Here is a 10,000-nt window from a genome sequence, read left to right on the forward strand (position 1 = left end):
TTCTCAGGAGTACCCTTCTCCGGAGTACACTTCTCCGGAGTACCCTTCTCAGGAGTACCCTTCTCAGGAGTACCCTTCTCAGGAGTACCCTTTTCAGGAGTACCCTTCTCGGGAGTACCCTTCTCGGGAGTACCCTTTTCAGGAGTACCCTTTTCAGGAGCGGATGTAAATGAGAACTTGTTCTCAACTGGCATACCTGGTTAAATAAAGGTGAATGTTTTTATTTTTTTATTAAACTTTTACCTGGAACACTTCTCCTCTCAGGACTCAACCCTTTAGTCCTTCTACTAATCTACCTGTATCGCTCCTTTATTCTACCTGGAACACTTCTCCTCTCAGGACTCAACCCTTTAGTCTGTCCATCTTGGTATTCCCCAGGTTCTGAACCACTGGGGGCTGGTAAAGGGGTTGAGCCCTGATCTGTCTCCCTTCAAATTGTCATAGTTATTGGTCTCTACTGTTTCCAGATCCTGATTGGTTTTTCACATCTCTCCTGTGAGATAGGGGGCTAGAAGAGCTAACCATGTTGTCCGGTCCGATAATACACTCTCTCTCTCTCAAATTTCAAGAGATATGCCTCTGGGTCATCACCATCAGTCGTTTTTAGTGACCTGACGCGCAGCTGCTTTCGAAAGGACCCCCTTTGGAGCTTCCAGGGAAAACCTGTGTGGCTCGTCATTTGTCGTAATGAGCAGGCCATGCCTTCTACCTTCTACCGTGGTAATAGGAGATCTGGTGGCTGACTCCATGAAGATTTAGGAGTTGTCCAAGCATATAGTTTTCCTAAATTTCCAACTCCAGGATTAGACACGGTTGTGCTATAAAACAAAGAAAAATGTGAGGAGGGAACAAAAGGTAGTGATTTACTCAGATTCTCCACTGAATGTCAGGAAGAGTTGGGGGGTTGGGGTTGGGGGGTGTCCCCCGACTACACGAGCGACAATGAGAACAACACAGCAACAAGAGTATCACCTTTCACGATGCTTTTAGTCTCTCTTGCGTTAAGCTTTTTAGTGTCTCCTGGAGTTTTTAACCTCTATGGGCTAGGTGGGACGCTAGCGTCCCCCCCGTGGTGCACTCCATCAACAGCAGGTGCATTTCAAGAGCGGCAAATTTGAAACCAAATAAATGTCAAAATTCAAATTTTTCAAACATACAACTATCTTACACCCTTTGAAAGATAAACATCTCCTTAATCTAACCACGTTGTCCGATTTCAAAAAGGTTTTACGGCGAAAGCATAAAGTTAGATTATGTTAGGAGAGTACATTGACAATAGCTGTGTGTAATGTTTTGTCAATTCAAAGACAGGGTCACCAAAACCATAAATCCAGCTAAAATGATGCACTAACCTTTTACAATCTCCATCAGATGACACTCCTAGGACATTATGTTAGACAATGCATGCATTTTAGTTCTATCAAGTTCATATTTATATCCAAAAACAGCGTTTTACTATGGCATTGATGTTCAGGAAATCGTTTCCCTCCCATAACCGGCAGTCAAGTCAGCACCACAAATTAAATAATTAAAATTAGAAAACATTGGTAAAATATTATATTGTCATTTAAAGAATTATAGATTTACATCTCTTGAACGCAATCAACTTGCCAGATTTAAAAATAACCTTACTGGGAAATCACACTTTGCAATAATCTGAGCACTGCGCCCAGAAAAATACGCGTTGCGATACAGACTAGCCGCCATGTTGGGGAGATCTAAAATCGAAAATACTATGTAAATAATCCATTACCTTTGATTCTCTTCATCAGATGTCACTTCCAGGTATCACAGGTCCATAACGAATGTAGTTTTGTTCAAAAAAGCTCATCATTTATGTCCAAAAATCTCCGTCTTGTTAGCACATGATCTAAGCCCGCCAGACTTCACTTCATGAACGAGGGGAAAAAATATATTTACGTTCGTTCAAACATGTCAAACGTTGTATAGCATAAATCATTAGGGACTTTTTTAACCAGAACATGAATAATATTCAAGGTGGACGAATGCATTCTCTTTTATAACGTATTGGAACGAGGGTACCCAACATGAACTCGCGCGCCAGAGTCTAATCGGCCATCACCGTTCCATGGCTCTTGTTCGGTCATATCTCACAGTAAAGACTCAAAACACTTTGTAAAGGCTGGTGACATCTAGTGGAAGCAATAGGAAGTGCCAAAACATTAATCAACCCCTGTGTGTTTCAATGGCATAGGCTTAAAGGTAATTCAACACATCAGGTATCCACTTCCTGTCAGAAAATGTCTCAGGGTTTTGCCTGCCAAATGAGTTCTGTTATACTCACAGACACCATTCAAACAGTTTTAGAAACTTTAGGGTGTTTTCTATCCATATATAATAAGTATATGCATATTCTAGTTACTGGGTAGGATTAGTAACCAGATTAAATCGGGTACGTTTTTTTTATCCAGCCGTGAAAATACTGCCCCCTAGCCCCAACAGGTTAAGTCCACAAAGCCGTTCAGGCAAAAAGAGAGAGAGTTAAAGATGGCGGCCATCTTGTGGGTGGGTGGCGGCGTGGCTTCACTGGCAGAGTCCGTAACTCTCCTTCTGAGCAGTCCGTTGGAGAGAGTAGGCATGCTGCGTCCACACAGGTGTGGTTCCTGAGTTAATTAAGCAATTTATATTTTACCTTTATTTAACTAGGTAAGTCAGTTAAGAACACATTTTTATTTTACGATGACGGCCTACCGGGGAACAGTGGGTTAACCTTTTTGGCACAGGCGTTCCGCTAGCGACCCACCTCGACAACATCCGGTGAAATTGCAGGCGCAGAGTGTCAGATTTCAAAAAGTCTTTACGGCGATAGCATACCATGTGATTATCTGAGGACAGCGCCAAAGCTTACAAAATCATTACAAACATTTTCAAACCAAGTAGAGGAGTCACGAAAGTCAGAATTAGGGATATAATTAATCACTTACCTTTGATGATCTTCATCTGGTTGCTGTCCCAAGAGTCCCTGTCACACAATAAATGTTTGTTTTGTTCGATAAAGTTCCTCTTTATATCCCAAAAACTCAGTTTTGTTGGCGTGTTTTGTTCAGTAATCCACTGGCTCAAAGGCGGTCAAAACACGCAGACAAATATATCCAAATAGTATCGGTAAAGTTCGTCGAAACATGTCAAACGATGTTTATAATCAATCCTCAGGTTGTCTATTGTCTAAATAATCGATAATATTTCAACCGGCCAATAACGTCTTTAATAGAAAGGAAAAACAACGAACAGCTCTGGTTCATTTAGAGTCCACTGAAAGAATGTTCTTATTCTTCCTCATTTCTCAGAATACAAGCCTGAAACAATGTCTAAAGACTGTTGACATCTAGTGGAAGCCATAGGAACTGCAATCTAGGTCCTAACCCAACGGATACTGTAAAGGCATTCAATAGAAAACTACACACATCAAAAATATCCCACTTCCTGGATAGATTTTCCTCAGGTTTTCGCCTGCCATATCAGTTCTGTTATACTCACAGACATTATTTTAACAGTTTTGGAAACATTAGAGTGTTTTCTATCCAAATCTACCAATTTTATGCATATCCTAGCTTCTGGGCCTGAGTAAGAGGCAGTTAACTTTGGGCACGCTTCTCATCCAGATGTCAAAATACTGCCCCCAAGCCAACTGCCTTGTTCAGGGGCAGAACAACATGTTTTTACCTTGTCAGCTCAGGGATTTGATCCAGTAACCTTTTGGTTACTAGTCCAACGCTCTAACCACTAGCCTGCCTGCCGCCCCGACTTAAATACATGATCCCATCATGCTTAGCGTCATGTATAAAAAATACTGGGCAGTTTCCTTTATTCTGGCAGTTACCTGGTGGTTGGTGGAGGACCAGCGCCCTATTAAAACACTATGTTGGAGTTTCCTTTATTCTGGCAGTTACCTGGTGGTTGGTGGTGGTACCTGGTGGTTGGTGGTGGTACCTGGTGGTTGGTGGTGTCCCAATGCCTTATTAAGACACTATGGTGTTGTTTCCTTTATTCTGGCAGTTACCTGGTGGCTGGTGGCCCAACACTTTATTAAGACACTATGTTGGAGTTTCCTTTATTCCGGCAGTTACCTGGTGGTTGGTGGAGACCCAACGCCTTATTAAAACACTATGTTGGAGTTTCCTTTATTCTGGTAGTTACCTGGTGGTTGGTGGTGGCCTAATGCCCTATTAAAACACTATGTTGGAGTTTCCTTTATTCTGGCAGTTACCTGGTGGCTGGTGGCCCAACACCTTATTAAAACACTTTATGTTGGCGTTTCCTCTATTCTGGCAGTTACCTGTATATTAAAAGAGAAGGATGACGTTTCTATGGTGTCTATAATAGAACTGGGTTAATGAGTCTCGTTACCGTTGGGATGAACGGACTATAATGAAACCTATATGGAATTACCAGACTGAGACTATGTATAGATAAACAGTTCCCTCCGAGCACTGATCTAGAACCAGTTATTCTCCACTGAGAGTCTCACCTTCACCTCAGAGCTCAGAGATAACATCTGGCCCCGGACCTGTGACTAAGGGGAAACAGTTAACTACCTGTGATTATGTCTACTACACTATAGGACAATTAGGAAAAAATTATATCACACTATTTATCCTGATAGCCTTATGAAAGGCACAGAGCGGCAAGGAGAGTGGGGGAGAGATAGAGGGAGGGGGGGAGAGAGAGAGGGGGGAGAGAGAGAGAGATATGGGGAGAGAGAGAGAGGGAGAGAGAGGGAGAGAGAGAGAGAGAGAGGGGGAGAGAGAGAGGGGGAGAGAGAGAGAGAGATATGGGGAGAGAGAGAGAGGGAGAGAGGGAGAGAGAGAGAGAGAGAGAGGGGGGAGAGAGAGGGAGAGAGAGAGAGAGAGAGAGAGAGAGAGAGGGGGAGAGAGAGAGTTAGAGAGAGGGGGAGAGCGAGAGGGAGAGTGAGAGAGAGAGAGAGAGAGAAAGAGGGGGAGAGAGAGGAGGGAGAGAGAGAGAGAGAGAGAGAGAGAGAGAGAGAGAGGGGGAGAGAGAGAGGGGGAGAGAGAGAGAGAGAGAGAGAGAGAGAGAGGGGAGAGAGAGAGAGAGAGAGAGGGGGAGAGAGAGAGGGGGAGAGAGAGAGAGTGAGTGAGAGAGAGAGAGAGATAGGGGTACAGCGAGAGAGAGAGAGAGAGAGAGAGAGAGAGAGGGACAGACAGACAGAGAGAGAGAGAGAGATGGGGAGAGAGATGGACGGAGACAGGGGAGAGAATATGTGGCTAACAGGTGGGAGTATCTATATTGAGAGGTTTGGAAGTGTCTCTCTCTCTCTGTTGTTCATACATGTCACAAATCATCCTGTTATGATGGAGAGATGGTGTTTGCTGATTGGTTGTTGTCTCTCCGTTACCCGCGGCAACATCTCTCCCCCAAATGTGATTATATATTCTCTCTCTGCCCCTCCCCCCATCAACGCCCACACACACACACACACACACACACACACACACACACACACACACACACACACACACACCGCACCCACTCAAACCCAATCAAAGCACATAAAAAACTCTCCCCCTCTGTCTTTCAATCTTTCTCCAACCTCTCTCTCCCCCCTCTCTCTCTCCAACCTCTCTCTCCCCCCTCTCTCTCCCAATCGCTCCCTCGCTCTCTTTGTCTCCACCTATTTCTCTCTCTCTCTCTCTCTCTCTCTCTCTCTCTCTCTCTCTCTCTTTCAATCTCTCTCCCCATCTCCCCCTCTGTCTTTCAATCTCTCTCTCCATCTCTCTCTCTCTTTTTCTCTTTGTCTGTCTCTTTCTCTCTCTCTCTCTCTCTCTCTCTCTCTCTCTTCCTCTCTCTCTCTCTCTCTCTCTCTCTCTCTTCCTCTCTTTCTCTGTCTGTTTAGCTAGCTAGCTTGCTTATTGCATGTGTGTCCGGACACGTCGACGTTAGTATTAGTGAATTAAACTAAATGAATATTTGCAACAGGAGTTTAGATTTTTTGGTCACTGTGTCAATTCATACATTTCTCAATATTGCACCTTTCTGTTGTAGAATGAGCTAGCTTGCTGCTGCTTGCTGCTGCTGATTTTCCCAGCTAGATATTCCTCAGCATTGTGCTCGCTGGCTCAGGCGGTGAGTGGCGGCTAGCATAGCAACAGTTTTGCTATGTAAAGGGACTATTGGCAAAGCCCACAGAGATTATCGGTCGATTCTCTACTTTTGAGTACTTTTTGAGTACTTTTGGGTACCTGTTTGGGGTACTTTGGGTTACTTTAGGGCTGTTTTGGGGTGATTAGTAGGACCCTGAAAACTCATTCATTGTGTTATTAGCTCGACTTTTACTACAGTAGCTAGCTAGCTTGGCGAAGGAGTATTTATTCAGCATTTGGTGTGTACTGCAACTGCTAGCATCGTTTAGCTAGCTAATTTTCGTGCACATTTTCGAAATGCATAAATTACTGGTCCTACAAACCACTAAACTCATTAGGTAGATGTAGAATCAAATAGTTAAGGACAGGAAGAAAACATCAAAATTAGAAAACATCAAAATTAGCTACGGATTTATAGGTTTTTTGGGTTCATTATTAATTCAGACTCTTAAGGAAGAAAGGTGGTTCATTGGACAATGTTACCTTGGTAACACTTTTCAAATGTTTATGAACTTATATGCTTCTACACCTGCATTACTTTGTCACGCCCTGACCTGAAAGAGACGTTTTCTCTGTTTAGTTAGGTCAGGGTGTGACATGGGGTGGGCGTTCTATGTGTTGTATTTCCTATGTTTTGGCCGAGTATGGTTTCCAATCAGTGGCAGCTGTCTATCGTTGTCTCTGATTGGGAGCCCTACTTAGGCAGCCTTTTTCCCACCTGGGTTTTTGTGGGTAGTTTGTTTTCTGTTTAGTTGTCTGTTGACTGATGGAACTGTTTGCTTTTCGTTTTTGTTTCTTTGTTTAAGAGTTTCATTATTAGTAATAAATATGAGCACTCAACACGCTGCGTTTTGATCCACTCCTTTTGACGATCGTAACATACTTGCTGTTTTGGGGGGTTTTTAGGCTGGGTTTCTGTAACAGCACTTTGAGATATCAGCTGATGTAAGAAGAGCTATATAAATAAATTTGATTTGAAATAAATACATTTGATTATATTGTAGCTAAAATTATTTTTTAGCTATCCCATTATTATCGATCAATAATGACGAACCTGATCGATAAGTTAGATGATCGATAAGTTAGATGATCAATAAGTTAGATGACTGATCAGTTAGATGATTGATAAGTTAGATGATTGATAAGTTAGATGATCGATAAGTTAGATGATCGATAAGTCAGATGATCGATAAGTTAGGTGATCGATAAGTTAGACGATCGATAAGTTAGATGATCGATAAGTTAGGTGATCGATAAGTTAGATGATCGATAAGTTAGACGATCGATAAGTTAGATTGGAAAGCTACTGAGGATGGTAGCTGACTCTATAGCCACTCCTATCTGTCATATCTTTACTCTGAGCCTAGAGGAAAGTCTTTGTCCTCAGGCCTGGAGGGGAAGCCAAAGTCATTCCACACGAGCGGTAAATCCGGCCTTTACTGGTTCTAACAGCCGACCTATCCGCTTGCTGCCAGCTCTTAGCAAACTGTTGGGGGTTAAAAAAAAATGGTGTATGACCAAATACAATGCTGTTCCACTGTAAACAAAATAAACAACAGACTTTCAGCGTGCTTATTAGAGAAGGACTCACTCAACACTGACACGGATGACTGATGATTGGTTGAAACCAAATGATGATGATGACAACAATAAGATTGTGGGAGATGTTCTGTTAGATTTCAGTGTTGCTTTTGATATTATTGATCATAACCTGGTGTTAGGAAAAAACGTATGTGTTATGGCTTTTCAACCACTGCCATGTTGTCTATTCAAAAGCTATCTATCTAATAGAACTTTCTTTAACGGAAGAACAAAGAAGGGCACTGCGCTCATCCACCTCTGGCCTGCTGGCCTCCCTTCCTCTGCGGAAGCACAGTTCCCGCTCAGCCCAGTCAAAACTGTTCGCTGCTCTGGCACCCCAATGGTGGAACATGCTCCCTCACGACGTCAGGACAGCGGAGTCAATCACCACCTTCCGGAGACACCTGAAACCCCACCTCTTTAAGGAATACCTGGGATAGGATTAACCTCTCTGGGCTAGGTGGCACCAAATCGTCCCACCTACGTAACAGCCAGTGCAATCCCGTGGCTCGTTATTCAAAAACCTTAGAAATGCAAAACCTTCAATTTTTCAAACATATGACTATTTTACACCATTTTAAAGATAAGACTCTCGTTAATCTAACCACACTGTCCGATTTCAAAAAGGCTTTACAACGAAAGCAAAACATTAGATTATGTCAGCAGAGTACCCAGCCAGAAATAATCAGACACCCATTTTTCAAGCTAGCATATAATGTCACATAAACCCAAACAGCTAAATGTAGCACTAACCTTTGATGATCTTCATCAGATGACAACCCTAGGACATTATGTTATACAATACATGCATGTTTTGTTCAATCAAGTTCATATTTATATCAAAAACCAGCTTTTTACATTAGCATGTGACTAGCATGTGACTAGCATTCCCACCGAACACTGCCGGTGAATTTACTAAATTACTCACGATAAACGTTCACAAAAAGCATAACAATTATTTTAAGAATTATAGATACAGAACTCCTCTATGCACTCGATATGTCCGATTTTAAAATAGCTTTTCGGTGAAAGCACATTTTGCAATATTCTCAGTAGATAGCCCGGCATCACAGGGCTAGCTATTTAGACACCCAGCAAGTTTAGCACTCATCAAAGTCAGATTTACTATAAGAAAAATGTTATTACCTTTGCTGTCTTCGTCAGAATGCACTCCCAGGACTTCTACTTCAATTTACAAATGTTGGTTTGGTCCAAAATATTCCATCGTTATATCCAAACAGCGGCGTTTTGTTCGTGCGTTCAAGACACTATCCGAAAGGGTAAATAAGGGTTACGAGCATGGCGCAATTCGTGACAAAAAAAATCGAAATATTCCATTACCGTACTTCGAAGCATGTCAACCGCTATTTAAAATCCATTTTTATGCCATTTTTCTCGTAAAAAAAGCGATAATATTCTGACCGGGAATCTGCATTTAGGTAAACAGACGAAAAAAATAAAGCATTCGGTCGACTCGGGCACGCGCCTAAGCCCACAGTACTCTGAGCGGCCACTTGCCAAACGCGATAAAGTGTTTCAGCCAGAGGCTGCCTCGATATCATTCAGCTTTTTCCCGGGCTCTGAGAGCCTATGGGAGCCGTAGGAAGTGTCACGTTAGAGCAAAGATCCTAAATCTTCAATAAAAACAGCCTAGATGAAACACATCTTGTCAGACAGGCCACTTCCTGCATGGAATCTTCTCAGGTTTTGGCCTGACATATGAGTTCTGTTATACTCACAGACACCATTCAAACAGTTTTAGAAAATTTAGGGTGTTTTCTATCCAAAGCCAATAATTATATGCATATTCTAGTTACTGGGCAGGAGTAGTAACCAGATTAAATCGGGTACGTTTTTTATCCGGCTGTGTCAATACTGCCCCCTAGCCCTAACAGGTTAAGTAATCCTTCTAACCCCCCCCCCAAAAAAAAAGATATAGATGTACTATTGTAAAGTGGTTGTTCCACTGGATATCTTAAGGTGAAGGCACCCATTTGTAAGTCGCTCTGGATAAGAGCGTCTGCTAAATGACGTAAATGTAAAATGTAAAATGGAAGCTTCTCTAATGTTAAACAAGTAAACGTGTGGTGTACCACAGGGCAGCTCTCTAAGACCCTCTACTCTTTTCAAAAACAATTTTTTACTCCAATGACCTGCCTCTGCCATTAAATATAGCTTGTATGTCCATGTATGCTTTTTGATTCAAACCTATAGGCGTCAGCAACCACAGCTAATGAAGTCACTGAAACCCTTTAACCTCTTACATCTAGACGTTCCGCTAGCGGAACACCTGCTCCAAT

The 10,000-nt window shown here is 42.5% G+C and overlaps 1 pseudogene; it reads left to right on the plus strand.

The window, feature by feature from the left end:
- The window catches only part of LOC123725124 (protein kinase C beta type-like), a 127,392-nt pseudogene that overhangs the window by 35,659 nt on the left and 81,733 nt on the right, over positions 1-10,000 (plus strand).

Source organism: Salmo salar, chromosome ssa11 (genome assembly GCF_905237065.1).
Source record: "Salmo salar chromosome ssa11, Ssal_v3.1, whole genome shotgun sequence".
Lineage (NCBI taxonomy): Eukaryota > Metazoa > Chordata > Actinopteri > Salmoniformes > Salmonidae > Salmo > Salmo salar.